The sequence below is a fragment of the Rhinolophus sinicus genome, chromosome 6 (genome assembly GCF_057876585.1).
Source record: "Rhinolophus sinicus isolate RSI-liver-muscle chromosome 6, RSI-T2T, whole genome shotgun sequence".
Lineage (NCBI taxonomy): Eukaryota > Metazoa > Chordata > Mammalia > Chiroptera > Rhinolophidae > Rhinolophus > Rhinolophus sinicus.
In genome coordinates, this window is record NC_142506.1 from 40,566,387 (window position 1) to 40,588,031 (window position 21,645).

Consider the following 21,645-nt stretch of genomic DNA (forward strand, 5'->3'; position numbering starts at 1 on the left):
GGAATATAGCTAATAGTATTGCAATAACTATGTATGATGTCAGATGGGTACTAGATTTATTGGGGGTGATCAGCTTTAAGTTCCATAAATGTCTAATCACTATATTGTACACCTGAAACTAATATAATATTGTATGTCAACTGTAATTGAAAAATGAAAAAAAATTATTTAAAAAATTACATATTGGACTTGGCAGTCATTGTGGCCATCAAACCATTTTCCTCTTTTTGGCTTACACTCCCCTATCTTGAGCCCCTAGCTCAGTATGCTGAGGCTATAATTTGTGCAAATAGGGAATTTATTCTCTCAAATAACTAAAGTAAAACAAAAATAGGGCTAAATTTAAGAATGGCTGGATTCACAAGCTTACATATTTGATTTAGTAGCTGCTTTTTGTTTTTTCTTTTTTCTGTTGTCCATTTTTCTTCCATGTTTTAGCTTTATTTTTGGGTTCTATGTGGTCCCAAGTTGACAGTAGCTGCTCCATCCCCAGACGTCCTCAAGTTAAAGACAGACAGAAGGAAAAATGTCCTTTCTGTTGCAGTATCCATTTCTGGTTACTCAAGCAAAAGTCCTGAGATCAGTAGTGATTTATTCTGACTGACTTGGCTTGAGTTAAGTGCCTATTCCTGGAATCACTCTGTGCAGCAAGGGGAATTCAAAGTTTTCACTGGCTAAACCTGGGCCTTATGTTCTATCCCTGGAACCAGGAATTGAGGCCCAATTCAAAGCACATGGACCCAAAGTTTGGAATAGGTATTGTTTTTAGAATAAAGAAGAGTGGGCTTCTGGAGAACCAAAAATATCCATGATAGTCATATTATTTTTATTTTCTTTAAGCTTATTCAACATTTTTTGTTGGAATAGGAAATGTATGTGTATTTATAAATTTCAATCTAGGGGAATATGGAAGGAGCTCTAATATTCCCACAGTGTCACTTACTAGCTTTGTGACATTGGGCAGATCACAATCTCTTTGATCCTTGTTCTCTCCAATGGTATAATGGAGATAATATTGTCTTTCAACCTACCCACCAGGCAGCTGTGAAGATCCAAAAAGTAATGCTTATAATCAAAATCGCAATATCTAATATTTAATAAGCAGTTTATGTAGAAACTATGTTGTTTACGCCTTATAATAATTCTATACATTAGAGTCTACTATAATACTTATTTTAAAATGAGAGACCTAAAACTTAGAGAGGTTAATTAATTTGCCCAACATCACACAGCATGACTGAGTTAGTACATATGTCCCTCCCCTTACCAAGTTCATGGCAATAGCCACTATGACACAGTTATAAGGGATTGTTACTGCAGTCCATCAATTCTAAGATTTACATGTTTTCACATTTTAACATCTTTAAAATCATCATGCATCTTACAATTGATGGTCAGGGGCCAAGCATGACACAGTAGTCATTGTCTGCTTATGTATGAATTTAGTTATTGCTGTTCTTATTTTTGTTATTTCAGTTGAGTCTGGTACATGTGTTGAGTTTAAATGCTGTGCAAAATGTTATAAAAATATTACATTATGATTTGACATTGAAACAGGAAGTTATTTAACAGAAATATACAGAACGAGGCATAAATGCGATATAGTGAAGCAAATATTCATCCCTGGAAGAATAACCACAATTTCACATTATCTTATTAGACAAAGACCATATACTTTATGGGATCTTATAAAGGAAGATGCCCCAAACGGGATGTGGCAGAACTCACTCACAGCTGCGTGGGGCTCACGGAGCCCACTAGCGCTGGGTGGGAATGCAGCCGGGTGTGGGAGATGGCGGCTATGGAGCAGTGAGAACTTGTTGGTGTAATTCCATGGCTACCAGCTTATACAAGCATCATTTATTTTATAAAACAATAGCTTGAGATGTTACTGCTATTGATTAATAGTGAAGAACCTATGCTGCTCGGCAAATACTCTTAAGTAGTCCCTGGAACCAATGAGTGTAATCAATGACTGTAAGAAAACTTAGAGGTAATATTCTAGGGCAACACTGTCAAGTAGAATTTTCTGTGATGGAGATGTGGCCGTTGAACACTTGAAATGGGGCTAGTTTAACAGAGATACTACATTTTAAATTTAATTAAATTTTTAATTAATTGCCATTTAAATAGCCACTTGTGGCTACTGGCTATGGTATTGGTGAATGTAATGGAGATTGAATAGTTTTCACGCTCAACGAAAGGTAAGATGATGGAATGTGCAGTTAACAAGTCTTTAACTCAATAGTAAGTGAAAAAATACTACATGATATTACTGCTGTGTTGAAGATAGGAACTTTGGACTCATAGCAACTGTCTGCTTAATGTCTCCACTGTAGCATCTGTGAGATGTCTCAAACTCGATATGTCCAAAGTAGTTGGACATACTCTGGGGCCGCTCTTCTTGCACATCAGCTTTTTGTCCTCTTCCAATACATCTTCCACACAGTGATTTTTAAAAATCCAGGTTTATTGAGGTATAATGTACAATAAAATTTACCCTAAGTGTACAATTTGTTGAGTTTTGAAATGTATATAGCCCTGGTGTCATGACTATAACTAAAATATAGAACATTTTCATTACTCTGAAAATTTCCCTGGTGCCCCTTTATAGCCAGTCTCCTTCCCATCCCCTGGCAGCTTGCTGAAGTGATTTCTGTAACAAATGGAATGTATAGTATATAATGTTTTAAGTCTGGGCTTCTTTCACTTAGCCTAGTGCTTTTGAGATTCATTCATATTATTGAACATACCAGTCCATTCCTTTTTATTGCCTAGCAGTATTCCAATGTATGAATAGATCACAATTTGTGTATCCATCCACCTGTTCATGGACATTTAGGTTGTTTCCCATTTCGGGCAATTATGATTGAAGCTGTGATATATATCAAGGTGATTTTTTTTAAAAAAACAAATTAATTCATACCCTTCCACTGATGAAAATCCTTCAGTAAAACTTCAGAAAATCCTAGGTAAAAACTTCTTGTTTTACCCAGAATAAAATATAAATTCCTTTAAAAAAAAGAAAGGAAGACACCACAAAGTAGATCCTATATTATGTTTGCTACTAAGATGTGTGCTAAAGGATTACCTATCACATGCCAAGATTTACCAAAGCCATAATGAATTTATTTTGATTATATGTCCCGTTCTGTGTAGGGATATGTTAATAAATATTTATGTCCAAATAAGTCTCAAAAAAAGCTCTTTTGTTAAATAGAAAATAAAAGTGTTAAGTGATAAGAAGCATTGTGCCATAGTTTAATTGGCATCAGTCTTTTTTTAAATGTACACAAAATATTTGTGTTTATTGCAGTTTGCGGAGTCTTAGATCCTATGAAATACGGTACTATTGTATTGAAGAAATAAGACTAATTTATATTTTAAGGAGTTTTTCTTACAGATCTGTAATGAAGCAAGCATTTACAGAAACTTTAGTATAAAAATGAAATCATTAATTATGAAGATTAAATCATTGGAGATTTGGGAAAAAACCTCCAAATTACAGGTACTTTATTATTCATCTAACAAAAATAAGAGAAAAATGATATGACTGACTTAAAAAAGTAGAAAGAAGAACAGATTTCAGACCAGGTAATTATTAAACCTAGCCTTTCTTTACCACAAACTAGACAGTTATAGGGGCAGGGGCTTCAAAGTATTTTGAAGTAATTCTTCATTTGGAACTCAAGATAGCTATTTATCAACTTTACTTCTACCTTCATATAAAATAGAAAGTTTAAAAAATATATTCTTTTTTATCCATAGATACAAGTTCATAGGGAAGAAGGAAGAATCAGTTAAAATCTGGGGCTCTATTATTTCTTACCATTAATGATTCCCCTTCCGCCAAAGAATTGAACTTTAAGTTACTAAACCTTTTTCCATAAAACAAATATTACAGAGAAAATATATCCATTCTTAACTTATTGAAGCATTTACTTCAAAACGGTAGTTTGATCAATCTTTTCAGTTACTAAACTACAGATATTCACAAGAACCTCTTTATTTAGAAACTGTGAAATCACTGAATGAAATAAAATCAAATTTGCCCCAGTATTGCATTAAGAAATCTCATAAGCAGAGGCTGGGATTTGTTTATTTTTTTTGAAGTGAACTGTTGAAGTATCACTGTTTATTGACGACCCTCCAGGCTTCAATAGGTTTGGTATAAGAGAATCTTTTTACCACTAAATCATGTTGAAAAATACAATATTTTATTCTAGGAAAATGGAAATATGCTATAGTTCCAAATATGAGTAAATTTAATTTTATTTCTAATTTGATATCCCTGGAATTTTTATAGATTGACATTTTAGTCAAGAATTCCTCAAACTGCAGTTCTACAAATGAGTCACAATGGGTATGTTCTTAGAAATTATTGCAGTTATTACTACCAGTGCTACCTAAATTTTTTATAATACTTTGTAATTTATAGGATCACTTCACATTTATTATCTTACTAAATTCTTTTATGTTTATTTTAGAATACCTAATCCCTGAAGGGAAGATATATTTAATCTCATGTACTGGTTTCTGTATATTGACTTAAATATTTCCTATTACAGAGGAATATCTGTACTCCACTTGGTAGAAACCTCCAAGGATTATCCACTGTGCCTGTCACAACAATTTCCCAGTCAGTCATGATGGGTAATCTCCTTACTATTAGAATGGTTCTGATACAATGTGTGAAAGTAAAGGTTGGGAGTCTCTGGTACCCTCAAAAATGGTGTAAAGTATAAATTTGTACAGAGCATATGAAATGTATTATATATGTTGGATTGAGGTTTGCAAAACAAGTTGTTTACTAGTAGGGACAGGACTATGGCCACACATGTGTGAGACTGATAAGAGTGAAGTAAAAAACATGTTTTTGTGTGAAATGGAGTGATAAACACGTTCACCAAAACAACTTCTGGTTATCACCTTAGAGGTAAAAATCCCCTGGCAGACAGCTTCTGATAATCACCTAAGAAGTAAACAAGTCCAAGGAAAAGAGGATAAAAGCAGAACTCCAGAACAATGCTGTGAGTGGTCCCTAGGCGCTCTGGCTAAGACCCTCTGCGAGGTATAAACTCTGGTATCGGCACTCTTCTTCCTTGCAAGACCAGCTTGCCTCAGACCCATCATGGACCCAGTTGCCTCTACCAGACCAGGGACTTTCACCACCTCTTGGTTCGTGATTAAATTCTATTCTATTCTGTATAACCTTCTGTGCTTATCAGAGCATTGGCCTCTGGAGGGACATTGGATCCCAGATAAAGCTGTGTTACTCACTCTATCTGAACCTGTGCGTCAGGCTTTTGTGCCCCACTCGTGTCACGAGTACCACGCAGGGACGTAGGGACCTGCCAAGGGGTTAATGTCCCCTTGACTTTCAGAAATAGACTGAAATGTGGTGACTGCCCTTACAGGCACTCGTAACAAAATTATTGAAAAGGAAGGTGACTAATACAATTGAAAGCTTAAAAGGAAAACAAGAAGTAGTAAAACAAAAACAAAAGAAACCTTTTACCACACCTCAGAAAGTGTCAATTTTCGTAGTTGAAATTATTAGGTGTCTTTCTATCTTTTTTTAATTTAAATATTCTCTCATGTAGACACAAAGCTCACCTTAGTTCATGATTTCAGTTTTGGGATTTTCAGATTATGCTTGTACTCATCAAAGAAAAAAGGATTATCTTTTTAAAATGCTGTCTCTCATGAGTGGAATTTTTTATTTTGAATGGAACTTTTCTTATTTGTTTTATTGTACATATATGTTTATGATTTTTCTTATCAGAATGATGAGAAGAATAATTTAAACATTACTTTTCAGGATGAACTCTATATATCACTTCCAGTTAAGGGCATGTTCATATAAACCACAGTCCCTGGCAAGATTCAGTAAGCCAAGGCTCCTTAGAATGAACCTGCAGGAGGAAAAAATAAGTTCAGAGGCAGTCAGCAGAAGCTCAGCTTTACACATGTTTATTTTCAATAATTAGGCATAGTGTTAATAGAAACATCTATTTGAAGCAACGGCTGTTTATGTGCACAAACAGTGGAAATATGTGGTACTGTCGTTTTACTATGAAGCCTACAAAATTAACTAAGAAAGAAACACTTAAATATAAATTGAAGAACATGTTTTTAAAGAGAATTAGGAAATAAAACTTGGTGACTGGACCACAAAATGCCTACTATATTTTATTTTGAGACAATGTCCTTATGGTAGGTATTTTTATTTTCTTTTTAAAAGCTTTATTGAGATACAACTCGCATAACCACACAATTCATTATTTTAAAGTACACAATTCAAACACCATGCAGTATATTCACTGAGTTGTGTATTCACTATGACAATCAATTTTAGGACATTTTCATTGCCCTAAAAAGAAACCCTATATCTCTAAGCCATCATTTTTCATTGCATGCCCCCATATTCCTACCAACCTTAGGCAACTACTAATCAGATTTCTGTCTATATAGACTTGCCAATTCTGAATATTTCATATAAATGGGATAATGTAATATGTAGTCCATTGAGACTGATTTTTAGCATAATGTTTTCACAGTTCATCCATGTTGTACTGTCCACAATTCTTTCTTTCTTTCTTTCTTTCTTTCTTTCTTTCTTTCTTTCTTTCTTTCTTTCTTTCTTTCTTTCTTTCTTTCTTTCTTTCTTTCTTTCTTTCAATTAAAGTTTGTTGGGGTGACAATTGTTAGTAAAGTTACATAGGTTTCAAGTGTACAATTCTGTAATATATCATCTATACATCACGCTGTGTGTAAACCACCTAGAGTCAGTTCTCCTTCCATCACCATATATTTGACCCTCCTTCACCCTCATCTACCAACCGCCCCCCGCCCTTACCATCTGGTAACCACTAAACTATTGAACTATTTATTGTCTGTGTCTATGAGTTTTTGTTTCTTCATATGTTTGTCTTGTTCCTTTGTCGTTTTCAGTTTTATATATTATTGAATAATATTCTACTATAGGTATACACTACATTTTATTTATCCATTTATTGGCTCATGGCCATTTGGGTTGTTTCCACTTTTTGGCTATTATGAATAAGGGTGCTATGAATAGTCATGTACAAGTTTTTGTGTAGACATAGTTTTGTTTCTTTTGGGTATATACCTAGGAGTGGAATTGCTGGATGACATGATAATTATGTTCAACCTTTAAAGAAACTTTCCAGACTGTTTTCCAAAGTGGCTGCAGCATTTTACATTACCACCAATGATGCATGAGGTTTCTAATTTCTCCGTAGCCTCTGCAGTATTTCTGTGCTCTCTCTCTCTCTCTCTCTCTCTCTCTCTCTCTCTCTCTCTCTCTCTCTCTCTCTCTCATTTTAATTACAGCCATCCTAGTGGTGGTGAAGTGGTGTCTCATTGGGTTTTAATTTACTGGCTAATGATGCTTAGTATGTTTTTTTTCATGTGCTTACAGGACATTTGTATATCTTTTTTGGAAAGTTGTTTACTCAGCTCCTGTGCCCATTTTTGAAAAAGAATTTTATACAAGTAAAGGTCTGACAATTAATTTCAAGAACTAGTCCTAAAAAAGTGCTACGTACCTCATTGCTGAATATCACTATAGTCACCTTTGAAGTACTCCCCTTGGGAAGCTATGCACCAATGCCAGTGCTTAGTCCATCCTTGAAAGCAATTTTGAAACTTTTTTTCTGGAATGGTCATCAGAGCTCTTATCATATCACCCTTGATGTCCTGGATGTCATAAAACTGTCTTTTTCCCCCCAATATTTCCTTTCTTTTTGGGTAAAGAAAGAAATCATTGGGGGCCAGATCAGGTGAATAGGAAGGGTATTCCAACACAGTTATCTGTTTATGGGCTAAAATTCCCTCACAGACAGTGCCAGGTGAGATGGTGCATTGTTGTGATGCAAGAGCCAAAATTGTTGGTGAAAAGTTCATGTCGTCTAACTTTTACACACAGCCTTTTAAGCACTTCCAAGTGGTACACTTGGTTAACTGTTTGTCCAGTTTGTACAAATTCATAATGAATAATCCCTCTGATATTAAAAAGGTTAGCAACATCGTTGCAACAAGTTGGCTAACTTAATTGTTCGACCTCGTATAACTAATGTACAATATCAGTATCAGGAGTACACCATAGTTATTCAACATTTATGTACCTAAAGAAGTGATCATCATGACAAGTCCAGCAACCATCTGACACCGTATTACACCTATCACAATATTATTGACTATATTCACTATGCTGTACTTTACAGCTCCAAGACTTGTTTGTTTTACACCTGGTAATTTGGAGCTCTTAATTCCCTTCACCTTTCCTCCCACCCCACTTTTTAAAATTTTCAGTTACAGTTGACATTCAATATTTTTTATATTGATTATAGCCATACAGCATAGGGGTTAGACATTTATATAATTTAAGAAGTGATTCCAGTCTAGTATAGTCCCCACCTGGCACTATACATAGTTATTACCATATCACTGACTATATTCCCTATTCTTTACTCTACATTCCCATGACTATTTGGTAACTATTAATTTGTACTTCGTAATCCCTTCACCCTTAACCCAACCCCCTTGCATCTATCAACCCAACAAATCTACCCATCTGAGACTATATATCAGACATACACACACACACACACACACTCACACCGTATATATATATATATATATATATATATATATATATATATATATATATTAGATAATGTCTCTTAAAATATGCATAGAGATGGATAAGATCATAAAAATGGTGGCATGAGATGAGCCTCTTGAAATCTCCCCTACAATTTTTTTCTAATTTTTTTTCTTAATTTTATTTCATTAAATTTATTGGGGTGACAATTGTAAGTAAAATTACATAGATTTCAGGTGTACAATTCTGTATTACATCATCTATAAATCCCATTGTGCGTTCATCACCCAGAGTCAGTTCTCCTTCCATCACCATATATTCAATCCCCCTTACCCTCATCACCCATCCCCCACCACCCGCCCCCCTTACCTCTGGCAACCACTAAACTATTATCTGTGTCTATGAGTTTCTGTTTCTCATTTGTTTGTCTTGTTCTTTTGTTGTTTTTGGTTTATATACCACATATCAGTGAAATCACATGGTTCTCTGCTTTTTCTGTCTGACTTGTTTCGCTCAGCATTACTCTCTCAAGATCCATCCATGTTGTCACAAATGTTCCTATATCATCTTTTCTTACCGCCGAACAGTATTCCATTGTGTATATATACCACAACTTCTTTATCCATTCGTCTATCGAAGGACATTTTGGTTGTTTCCATGTCTTGGCCACCGTAAACAAAGCTGCAATGAACATTGGAGCACACGTGTCTTTATCTCTAAATGTTTTCAGATTTTTTGGGTAGACACCCAGGAGAGGGATTGCTGGGTCATATGGCAATTCTATTCGTAATTCTTTGAGGAACCTCCACACTGCCTTCCATAGTGGCTGCACCAGTCTGCATTCCCACCAACAGTGTATGAGGGTTCCTTTTTCTCCACAGCCTCTCCAACATTTGTTATTATTTGTCTTGTTGATGATAGCCATTCTGACTGGGGTGAGATGATATCTCATTGTGGTTTTGATTTGCATTTCTCTGATGATTAGTGATGTTGAGCATTTTTTCATATGTCTATTTGCCATTTGTATGTCCTCTTTGGAGAAATGTCTCTTCAAGTCCTCTGTCCATTTTTCAATTGGGTTGTTTGTTTTTTTGTTGTTGAGTTGCATGAGTTCCTTGTATATTCTGGATACTAGCCCCTTATCGGAGGCACTGTTTGCAAAAATCTTCTCCCATTCAGTTGGTGGCCTCTTTATTTTGTCAATGGTTTCTTTTGCTGTGCAGAAGCTTTTAAGTTTCATATAGTCCCATTCGTTTATTTTAGCTTTTACTTCCATTGCCTTTGGAGTCAAGTTCATAAAATGCTCTTTGGACCCAAGGTCAATAAGTTTAGTACCTATGTTTTCTTCTATGCAGTTTATTGTGTCAGGTCTTATGCTTAAGTCTTTGATCCATTTTGAATTAACTTTGGTACTTGGTGACAAATAGCAATCCAGTTTCATTCTTTTGCACGTGGCTATCCAATTCTCCCAGCACCATTTATTGAAGAGGCTGTCTTTCCTCCATTGTATGTTTTTAGATTCTTTGTCAAAAATTATCTGTCCATATTTATATGGTTTTATTTCTGGGTTCTCAATTCTATTCCATTGGTCTATGTGTCTGTTTTTCTGCCAATACCATGCTGTTTTGATTATTGTAGCCCTGTAGTACAAGCCAAAGTCAGGAAGTGTGATACCTCCATTATTATTCTTTTTTCCATAAGATTGCTTTGGCTAATCGGGGTCTTTTGTGGTTCCAAACAAATCTGATGATTTTTTGTTCTATTTCTTTAAAATATGCCATTGGGATTTTGATGGGGATTGCATTGAATCTGTATATTGCTTTGGGTAATATGGCCATTTTAACTATGCTGATTCTTCCAATCCATGAGCACAGAATGTCTTTCCATTTCTTTGTGTCTTCTTCAATTTCTTTCAAAAATGTCTTATAGTTTTCAGCACATAGGTCTTTCACATCCTTGGTTAAGTTTATTCCTAGGTATTTTATTCTTTTTGCTGCAATTGCAAAAGGAATTGTTTTTTGTATTTCTTTTTCTGAGATTTCATTGTTAGTATATAGGAAGGCAATGGACTTTTGTGCGTTGATTTTGTAGCCGGTAACTTTACTGTATTCGTTGATTGTTTCTAATAGCTTTTTGGTGGAGTCTTTAGCGTTTTCTATATATAGCATCATGTCATCTGCAAAGAGTGATAATTTAACTTCTTCATTCCCAATTTGGATGCCTTTTATTTCTTTCTCTTGCCTGATTGCTCTGGCAAGGACTTCCAACACTATGTTGAAAAGCAGAGGTGATAGGGGACAGCCCTGTCGTGTTCTTGAACGTAGAGCAAAGGGCTTCAGTTTTTCTTCATTAATTATGAGATTAGCAGAGGGCTTGTCATATATGGCCTTTATTATGTTAAGGTATTTTCCTTCTATACCCATTTTATTAATTGTTTTAATCATAAATGGATGTTGTATCTTGTCAAATGCTTTTTCTGCATCAATTGATATAATCATATGATTTTTGTCCTTTATTTTGTTTATGTGATGTATCACATTGATGGATTTGCGTATGTTGAACCATCCTTAGGCCCCGGGGATGAACCCCACTTGGTCGTGATGAATAATCTTTTTAATGCATTGTTGTATTCGATTTGCTAGAATTTTATTTAGAATTTTTGCATCGGTATTCATTAGAGATATTGGTCTGTAGTTTTCTTTTTTTGTGCTGTCCTTACCAGGTTTTGGTATCAGGGTGATGTTGGCCTCATAAAATGAGTTAGGGAGTAGTGTCTCTTCTTCAATTTTTTGGAAGAGTTTGTGCAGGATTGGTATTAGATCCTCTTTGAAGGTTTGGTAGAATTCACTAGTGAAGCCATCTGGTCCCGGACTTTTGCTTTTCGGAAGGTTTTGGATGACTGATTCAATTTCGTTACTGGTGATCGGTCTATTTAGATTTTCCAGTTCTTCATGGTTCAGCCTTGGAAGGCTATATGTTTCTAAGAACTTGTTCATTTCTTCTAGGTTGTTGAATTTGGAGGCATATAGTCCTTCATAGTATTCTTGGATGATCCTTTGTATTTCTGTGGTGTCCGTGATAACTTCCGCTTTGTCGTTTTGATTTTGTTAAATAGTGTCTCCTCTCTTTTTATTTTAGCGAATCTAGCCAAGGGTTTGTCAATTTTGTTAATCTTTACAAAGAACCAGCTCTTTATCATATTAATTTTTTCTATTGTCTTTTTATTCTCTATTTCAGTTAGTTCTGCTCTAATTTTTGTTATTTCCTTTCTTCTGCTGACCTTGGGTTTTACTTGTTCTTCTTTTTCTAGTTCTTTAAGGTGTAACATGAGGTTATTTATTTGGGAGTTTTCTTGTTTCTTGAGATAGGCCTGTAATGAGATAAATTTCCCTCTTAAAACTGCTTTTGCTGCATCCCAAAAATTTTGGTAGGATGTATTTTCATTGTCATTTGTTTCTATGTATCTTTTGATCTCTCCTCTAACTTCTTCTTTGATCCAGTCCTTCTTTAAAAGTATGTAATTTAATCTCCATGTATTTGTGTTTTTTCCCGCATTCTTTTTACAGTTGATATCCAATTTCAAAGCCTTGTGATCAGAGAATATGCATGGTATGATTTCAATCTTCTTAAATTTGCTGAGACTGATTTATGTCCCAATATATGGTCTATCCTTGAGAATGTTTCATGTACACTAGAAAAGAATGTATAGTCTGATGTTTTAGGATGAAGTGCTCTATAAATGTCAATTATGTCCATTTCATCTAATGTGTCATTTAGGGCTACTATTTCGTTATTTATTCTCTGTTTGGATGATCTATCCATAGCTGTCAATGCTGTATTTAAGTCCCCTAGTATAATTGTGTTTTGGTCAATTTCTCACTTTAGTTCTGTTAGTAGTTGCTCGGTGGATTTCAGTGCTCCCTGATTGGGGCATAAATATTGATGACTATTATGTCTTCCTGTTGTACAGTCCCCTTCACCATTATGAAATGTCCGTCTTTGTCTCTTGTTATCTTTTTCACCTTGAAGTCTGTTTCATCTGATATCATTATGGTTACACCTGATTTTCTCTGGGTACCATTTGCTTGGATTGTCAATTTCCACCCTTTCACTTTGAGTCTATGCTTGTCCTTGTAGCTGAGATGTGTCTCTTGGAGACAGCATATGGTTGGGTTTAGTTTTTTGATCCAATCTGCTACTCTGTGCCTTTTTATTGGTGAGTTCAGTCCATTTACATTTAGGGAGATTATTGATATGTGAGGATTTCCTGTCATTCTATCTTTAGTTTTCTGGTAAGGCTGTGTCTCCATTGTTTCTTTGCCTTTTTGTTGTAGTCTATTATTTCTGTGTGGTGGTATTCTATGATGTTTCCCTCTGTTTCTTCTTTTATTTCAGTATATGTTTCAGTTCTGGATTTTTTTTGAGTGGTAACCCTTAAGTTTATGTAAAAGAAAGTTTGATAATTAGAGTATTCCATTTTCTTCAGCACGCTTACTTTCTCCATTCCCATATTCCGGTTCAGACCTTTACTCTACCCTTTTTGAGTTTTGGTTGCCTCAAATTGTCCCTGTTGATGGTGGTCCAATAACCTCCTTTAGTATATCTTGTAGTGCAGGTCGTGTATTAGAAAATTCCCTCAGCTTCTGTATGTCTGGAAAGGTCTTTATTCCTCCTTCATATCTAAAGGATATCTTTGCTGGATATATTATTCTTGGCTTATGATTTCTCTCTTTCAACAGTTTGAATATTTGGTTTCACTCCCTCCTGGCTTGTAGAGTTTCTGCTGAAAAATCTGATGATAATCTAATGGGCTTTCTTTTGTAAGTTACCGTCTTCTTTTCCCTGGCTGCCTTGAGGATTCTTTCTTTGTCGTTGATTTTAGACAGCTTCAATACAATGTGCCTTGGAGAAAGCCTGTTGGGATTGAGGTAAGTAGGTATTCTATTTGCTTCTTGGATTCGAGGGTCCAGTTCTGTCCACAAATTTGGGAAGTTCTCATCGACTGTTTGTTTGAATATATTCTCTGTTCCCTTCTCTCTTGCTTCTCCTTCTGGTATGCCCATTATTCTTATATTGGTCTTTCTGATGGAGTCAGAAAGTTCTTGTAGAGTTCTTTCATTTCTTTTAAGTCTCAAGTCTCTTTCTTCTTCTATCTGTGTCATTTCCAGGTTTCTATCTTCGATGTCAGTGATTCTTTCCTCCATCTGGTCAACTCTACTACCTAAGCTGGTTATTTCATTCTTAATTTCTTCTATTGAGTTCTTAATCTCCAGAAATTTCATTTGGTTCTTTTTTAAAATTTCAATCTCTTTCGTAAAATGCTCATGCTGTTCTTTGATTGAGTTTCTGAGTTCCTTTAACTGCCTATCTGTGTTTTCTTGTATCTCGTTGAGTTTTTTCAGAACTGCAATCTTGAATTCTCTGTCATGTAAGTCACATATTTCTGTATCTTTAAGTGCCTTCTCTGGAGATTTTTCACTTTCTTTCTGAGCTATCTTGTTGCCTTGGTTATTCATGGTGATTACTGGTTTACTATTTCTCTTCCTAGACATCTACAGGAGTGACTTCTGCAACAGGTTGATAGAAAGCGGTCTTTCTTTTGTTTGTCATTACTTGTTGGTAGAATGTTTTATTATTTCTCCAACTGCAACTTATATTTCTTCTCCCACACGGTAGTGCTATGTTTTCTCTGCACTATTCCAACTTCTCACACAATGGGGGGATCGCTGGGAGATGGGCTTCTCCTCTGTTAATAGTTTGTCTAGGTCACAGGGCACAGTGTCCCTGTGGGTATGCCGAGAGCTTTTGATGTTCCAAAGCTCTAACACCTCCTGATTCAGAGCCCGTATGTTTTAGCAGTTCTGTTTACTCCTGCAGGGATCCGCCCAGTTAGGTGGGGTCAGGGGCGGGGTGAGTTGTGAGAGTTGGCCCAGAGCAATGGCGGCAACCACCACCACAGCCGGTCCTGCTTCCACAGCTCTTCCCCTTTGCAGGAACTAGTTGGGCTGTGAATTTTTGTCTGTGGTCCACAGTTGTCAAAATAGCAAATTTTCTGTTGTTTTGATCTAACACTGCTACTGTTTCGCTTCTAGCACTGGGCAGGTGGGGGCGGGGCAAGCTCTGGGAGGATAAAGAAGGGCGGCTAGTTTCAGTGCCTAAGGCTCCATTCTCTGCTTGGCAGTGCGGGCTTAAACCACCGTTTTCAGCCTTTTTCCCTCAGTCTTTTCTCCGAGGTCTCTGCCGTGAGCGTTGGGTTCAGCCGTGGTATATGCTGCCCCCTCAGCTCTGTGGATCCCTGGCGGAGCCTTAGCACTCCGAGTTCATCCCTCACTCGCAGCTGCGGTAGTTTCGGGAAGCAGCGAGCTCGGCGCACTGAGCGAGGTCTGCGTCCTGCGCCTGCGCTGCTCAGTCTCCGCGCACTTCTCCCTTTCCTCCTCCCTCCACTCACGCGAATCTCCCAACTGTAGGTGATTTCAGTCAGTAGTGGGCCTCTTTGTCTTGCCTGTCTGCTGTGCAGGAGTCCTTTGTGGATTTTTTGTTGTTTGATTCTTTGTAAATTCCATGGGAGCTTTACAGAGGCTCACCTCACTCCGCCACTTTTCCGGAAGTCCCGCAAGGTTTTGAAATTGGATATCAACTGTAAAAAAAAAAGCGGGAAAAAACAAAAATACATGGAGACTAAACAACATACTTTTAAAGAAGGACTGGGTCAAAATATGATAGAGGAGAGATCAAAAGATACATAGAAACAAATGGCAATGAAAATACATCCTACCAAAATTTTTGGGATGCAGCGAAAGCAGTTTTAAGAGGGAAATTTATCTCATTACAGGCCTATCTCAAGAAACAAGAAAACTCCCAAATAAATAACCTCATGTTACACCTTAAAGAACTAGAAAAAGAAGAACAAGGAAAAACCGAGGTCAGCAGAAGAAAGGAAATAACAAAAATTAGAGCAGAACTAAATGAAATAGAGAACAAAAGACAATAGAAAAAATTAATGTGACAAAGAGCTGGTTCTTTGAAAAGATTAACAAAATTGACAAATCCTTGTCTTGACTTACTAAGATAAAAAGAGAGAAGACACTGATTAACAAAATCAGAAACGTAAAAGGGGAAGTTATCACGGACACCACAGAAATACAAAGGATCATCCAAGAATACTATGAAGGACTATATACCACCAAATTCAACAACCTAGAAGAAATGGACCAGTTCTTAGAAACATATAGCCTTCCAAGCTTTGAAGAACTGGAAAATCTAAACAGACCGATCACCAGTAACGAAATTGAATCAGTCATCCAAAACCTTCCGAAAAGCAAAAGTCCGGGACCAGATGGCTTCACTAGTGAATTCTACCAAACCTTCAAAGAGGATCTAATACCAATCCTGCACATACTCTTCCAAAAAATTGAAGAAGGGACAGTACTCCCTAACTCATTCTATGAGGCCAACATCACCCTGATACCAAAACCTGGTAAGGACAGCACAAAAAAAGAAAACTACAGACCAATATCTCTGATGAATACCGATGCAAAAATCCTAAATAAAATTCTAGCAAATCGAATACAACAATGCATTAAAAAGATTATTCATCACGACCAAGTGGGGTTCATCCCCGTGGCACAAGGATGGTTCAACATATGCAAATCCATCAATGTGATACATCATATAAGCAACATAAAGGACAAAAATCATATGATTATATCAATTGATGCAGAAAAAGTATTTGATAAGACACAACATCCATTTATGATTAAAACACTTAATAAAATAGGTATAGAAGGAAAATACCTTAACATAATAAAGGCCATACATGACAAGCCCTCTGCAATCTCATAATTAATGGAGAAAAACTGAAGCCCTTTGCTCTACGTTCAGGAACACGACAGGGATGTCCCCTATCACCTCTGCTTTTCAAAATCTTGTTGGAAGTCCTTGCCATAGCTATCAGGCAAGAGAAAGAAATGAAAGGCATCCAAATTGGGAATGAAGACGTTAAAGTATCACTCTTTACAGATGACATGATGCTATATATAGGAAACGCTACAGACTCCACCAAAAAGCTATTAGAAACAATAAACGAATACAGTAAAGTTTCTGGCTACAAAATCAACGCACAAAAGTCCATTGCCTTCCTATATGCTAACAATGAAATCTCAGAAAAAGAAATACAAAAAACAATTCCTTTTCAATTGCAACAAAAAGAATAAAATACCTAGGAATAAACTTAACCAAGGATGTGAAAGACCTACATGCGGAAAACTATAAGACTTTTTTGAAAGAAATTGAAGACACAAAGAAATGGAACGACATTCCGTGCTCATGGATTGGAAGAATCAACATAGTTAAAATGGCTATATTACCCAAAGCAATATACAGATTCAATGCAATCCCCATCAAAATCCCAATGGCATATTTTAAAGAAATAGAACAAAAAATCATCAGATTTTTTGGAACCACAAAAGACCCCGAATAGCCAAAGCAATCATAAGAAAAAGAACAATAATGGAGGTATCACACTTCCTGACTTTGGCCTGTACTACAGGGCTACAATAATCAAAACAGCATGGTATTGGCAGAAAAACAGACACATAGACCAATGGAATAGAATTGAGAACCCAGCAATAAAACCACATAAATATGGACAGATAATTTTTGACAAAGAAACTAAAAACATACAATGGAGCGAAGACAGCCTCTTTAATAAATGGTGCTGGGAGAATTGGATAACCACGTGCAAAAGAATGAAACTGGACTGCTATTTGTCACCATGTACCAAAGTTAATTCAAAATGGATCAAAGACTTAAGCATAAGACCTGACACAATAAACTGCATAGAAGAAACCATAGGTACTAATCTTATGAACTTTGGGTTCAAAGAGCATTTTATGAATTTGACTCCAAAGGCAATGGAAGTAAAGCTAAAATAAACGAATGGGACTATATGAAACTTAAAAGCTTCTGCACAGCAAAAGAAACCATTGACAAAATAAAGAGGCCACCAACTGAATGGGAGAAGATTTTTGCAAACAGTGCCTCCGATAAGGGGCTAGTATCCAGAATATACAAGGAACTCATGCAACTCAACAACAAAAAAACAAACAACCCAATTGAAAAATGGGCAGAGGACTTGAAGAGACATTTCTCCAAAGAGGACATACAAATGGCAAATAGGCATGTGAAAAAATGCTCAACATCACTAATCATCAGAGAAATGCAAATCAAAACCACAATGAGATATCACCTCACCCCAGTCAGAATGGCTATCATCAATAAGACAAATAGTAACAAATGTTGGAGAGGCTGTGGAGAAAAAGGAACCCTCATACACTGTTGGTGGGAATGCAGACTGGTGCAGCCGTTATGGAAGGTAGTGTGGAGGTTCCTCAAAAAATTACGAATAGAATTGCCATATGACCCAGTAATCCCTCTCCTGGGTATCTACCCAAAAAATCTGAAAACATTTAGAGATAAAGACACGTGTGCTCCAATTTTCATTGCAGCTTTGTTTACAGTGGCCAAGACATGGAAACAACCAAAATGTCCTTCTATAGATGAATGGATAAAGAAGTCGTGGTATATATACACAATGGAATACTATTTGGCGGTAAGAAAAGATGATATAGGAACATTTGTGACAACATGGATGGATCTTGAGAGTGTAATGCTGAGCCAAATAAGTCAGACAGAAAAAGCAGAGTACCATATGATTTCACTGATTTGTGGTATATAAACCAAAAGCAACAAAAGAACAAGACAAACAAATGAGAAAAATAAACTCATAGACACAGACAATGGTTTGGTGGTTTCCAGAGTGTAAGGGGAGTGGGGGGTGGGGGGTGGGAGATGAGGGTAAGGGGGATCTAATATATGGTGATGGAAGGAGACCTGACTCTTGGTGATGAACACACAATGGGATTTATAGATGATGTAATGCAGAATTGTACACCTGAAATCTATGTAATTTTACTAACAATTGTCACCCCAATAAATTTAATAAAATAAAATTTAAGAAAAAAGAAATCAATGACTATTAATCATATTAGTGGATAAATATCATTCTCTGCAGTAATCTTGGAAACTGCAATAAGATGGATATTTGAGTAAAATATATCTGGATGTACATTCCCTCTGAACTATTTACTTATATATGTTATATTTAACTTCCTAAAGCATCTGTTTCTCTATCTATATGGTGGGGATATTATGATAAAATGGCAACAATAATAATAGTAACATTGATTGCATATTTAATGTGCCCTTGTCATTGTTTTTAAAACTTTGTATATTAACTCATTTAATATTCCTGAAAGTCTCCTAATTTAGATACCACCATTATATTCATTTTTTCAGATAAATTAAGTCACAGAGCAAGTAAGTTACTCGATCGAAGTTTGTTTACAGATTTAATATGATTAAAAAATATTTTTTCAATTACTCTTGACATATAATATTATATTAGTTTCAGGTGTACAATATGGTAATTACACTTTTATATAACCTGCAAAGTGCTCACCCCATCTGACATCATACATAGTTATTACAATATTATTGACTATATTCCCTATGCTTACGTTACATCCCATGACTGTTTCTATAATGGGCAATTCGTACTTCTTAATCCCTTCACATTTTCGTATTTCCAAGCTACCTCCAATCTTGCAACCATCAATTTGTTGTCTGTACTTATGAATTTGTTTCTGTTTTGTTTGTTAATTTATTTTGTTTCTTAGATTCTACATATAAGTAAAATCATATAGTATATTTCTTTCTCTGTCTTACTTACTCCACTCAGCAAAATACCCTTTAGGTCCGCGCACGTTGTCACAAATGGCAAGACTTCATTCTTTTTTATTACTAATATTCCATAGTGCATGTGTACCATTTGTTCTTTATTCATTTGTCTATCGAGGATCACTTAGGTTGCTTCCATATCTTGGCTATTGTAAATAATGCTGCAATGAACATAGGGGTGCATATATCTTTTTGAATTAGCGTTTTGGATTTCTTTGGATAATTACCCAGGAGTGGAATTGCTGGGTCATAACATAGTTCTCTTTTTAATTTTTTGAGGAACCTCCAAACTGTTTTCCATCGTGGTTGCACCAATTTGCAATCCTACCAACAGTGCACAAGGGTTCCCATTTTTCCACATCCGTGTCAACACTTGTTGTTTGCTGATTTATTGATAATAGCCATTCTAACAGGTGTGAGGTGATATCTCATTGTGGTTTTAAGTCTGCATTTCCCCGATGATTAGAGATGATGCTCATCTTTCATATGTCTATTGGCCATCTGCATGTTCTCTTTGGAGAAATGTCCATTCAAAAGTTCTGCCCAATTTTTAATGGGGTTGTTTGATTTTTTCAGTGTTAAGTTGTATGAGTCCTTATATATTTTGGATATTAACTACTTATCAGATATATCATTGGAGAACATCTCCCATTTAGTAGGTTGTCTTTTCATTTTGTTGATAGTTTCATTCCCTGTGCAAAAACTTTTTAGCTTGACGTAGTCCCAATTGGTTTATTTATTTATTTTTGTTTCTGTGTCTGAGGAGACATATCAAAAAATACATTGCTAAGAGCAATGTCAAAGAGTTTACTGCCTGTTTTTTTCTAGGAGTTTTATGGTTTCAAGTCTTGCATTTAAGTCTGTAATCCATTTTGAGTTTATAATTGTATATGGTGTAAGAATCCAGTCTCATTCTTTTATGTGTATTTGTCCAGTTATCCCAACACCATTTATTCAATATCTTTACCCAATTATTTTTGCCTCCTTTGTCATAGATTAATTGACCACACAGGTGTGGATTCATTTCTGGGCTTTCTGTTCAGTTCCATTAATCAATGGGTCTGTTTTTATGCTAGTACCATACTGTTTTGATTACTATAGCTTTGTAGTATCATTTTATATCAGGTAGTGTGATACCTCCAACTCTGTTCTTCTTTCTCAAGATTGCTTTGGCTTTTTGTGATCTTCAGTTTTTCCATACAAATTTTAGGGTTTTTATTCTAGTTCTATGAAAATTATCATAGGTGTTTCGACAGGGATTACACTGAATCTGTACATTGCTTTGGGTAGACATTTTAACAATGTTAATTCTTCCTATCCATGAGCATACTATATATTTCTACTTATGTGTATCTCCTTCAATTGTTCTTTCATGTCTTTTTTCTTTCTCTATTTTCTTTCTTCTTACATGTCTCATGGTTTTCCTAGTCCATATCTTTTGCCTCTTTGGTTAAATTTATTTCTAAGTATTTTATTCTTTTTGATGCAATTGTAAATGGGATTGTTTTCTTTATTTCTCTTTCTGGTACTTCATAATTGGTGTATAAAATGCAACCGATTTCAGGATACTAATTTTATATCATGTTATTTTTACTGAATTCATTTATCAGTTCTAACAGTTTTGTGTGTGTGTGGCGGGGGGGGGAGTTTTAGGGTTCTCCATAGATAGTATCATGTCATCTGCCAATAACGATAGTTTTACTTCTTTCCAATTTGGATGCCTTTTATTTCTTTTTCTTGTCTTATTCCTGAGGCTAAGACTTCCAACACTATGTTGAATAAAAGGTAAAAGTAGATATCCTTGTCTTGTTCCTGGTCTTAAAGACAAAGCTTTCAGCTTTTCATTGTTGAGTGTGATGTTAGCTGTGTGTTTCTCATATATATCCTTTATTATGTTGAGGTATGGTCTCTCTATACCCAATTTGCTGATTTTTTTTTAAATCATAAATGAGTTTTGGACTTTGTCAAATGCTTTTTCTGAATCTATTGATATGATTACATGAATTTTATTCTTCATTTTTTTAATGTGGTGTATCACATTGATTGATTTGCAGATATTTTTGTGTGTGTATGTATATTTCTTTTGTTATTTTTGTGTATTTCTTTTGTTATTTTATTGTTTTATAAATTAAAGTTTATTGGGGTTGCAACTGTTAATAAAGTTACATAGATTTCAGGTGTACATTTCTGTAATACATAACCTATATATCACATGGTGT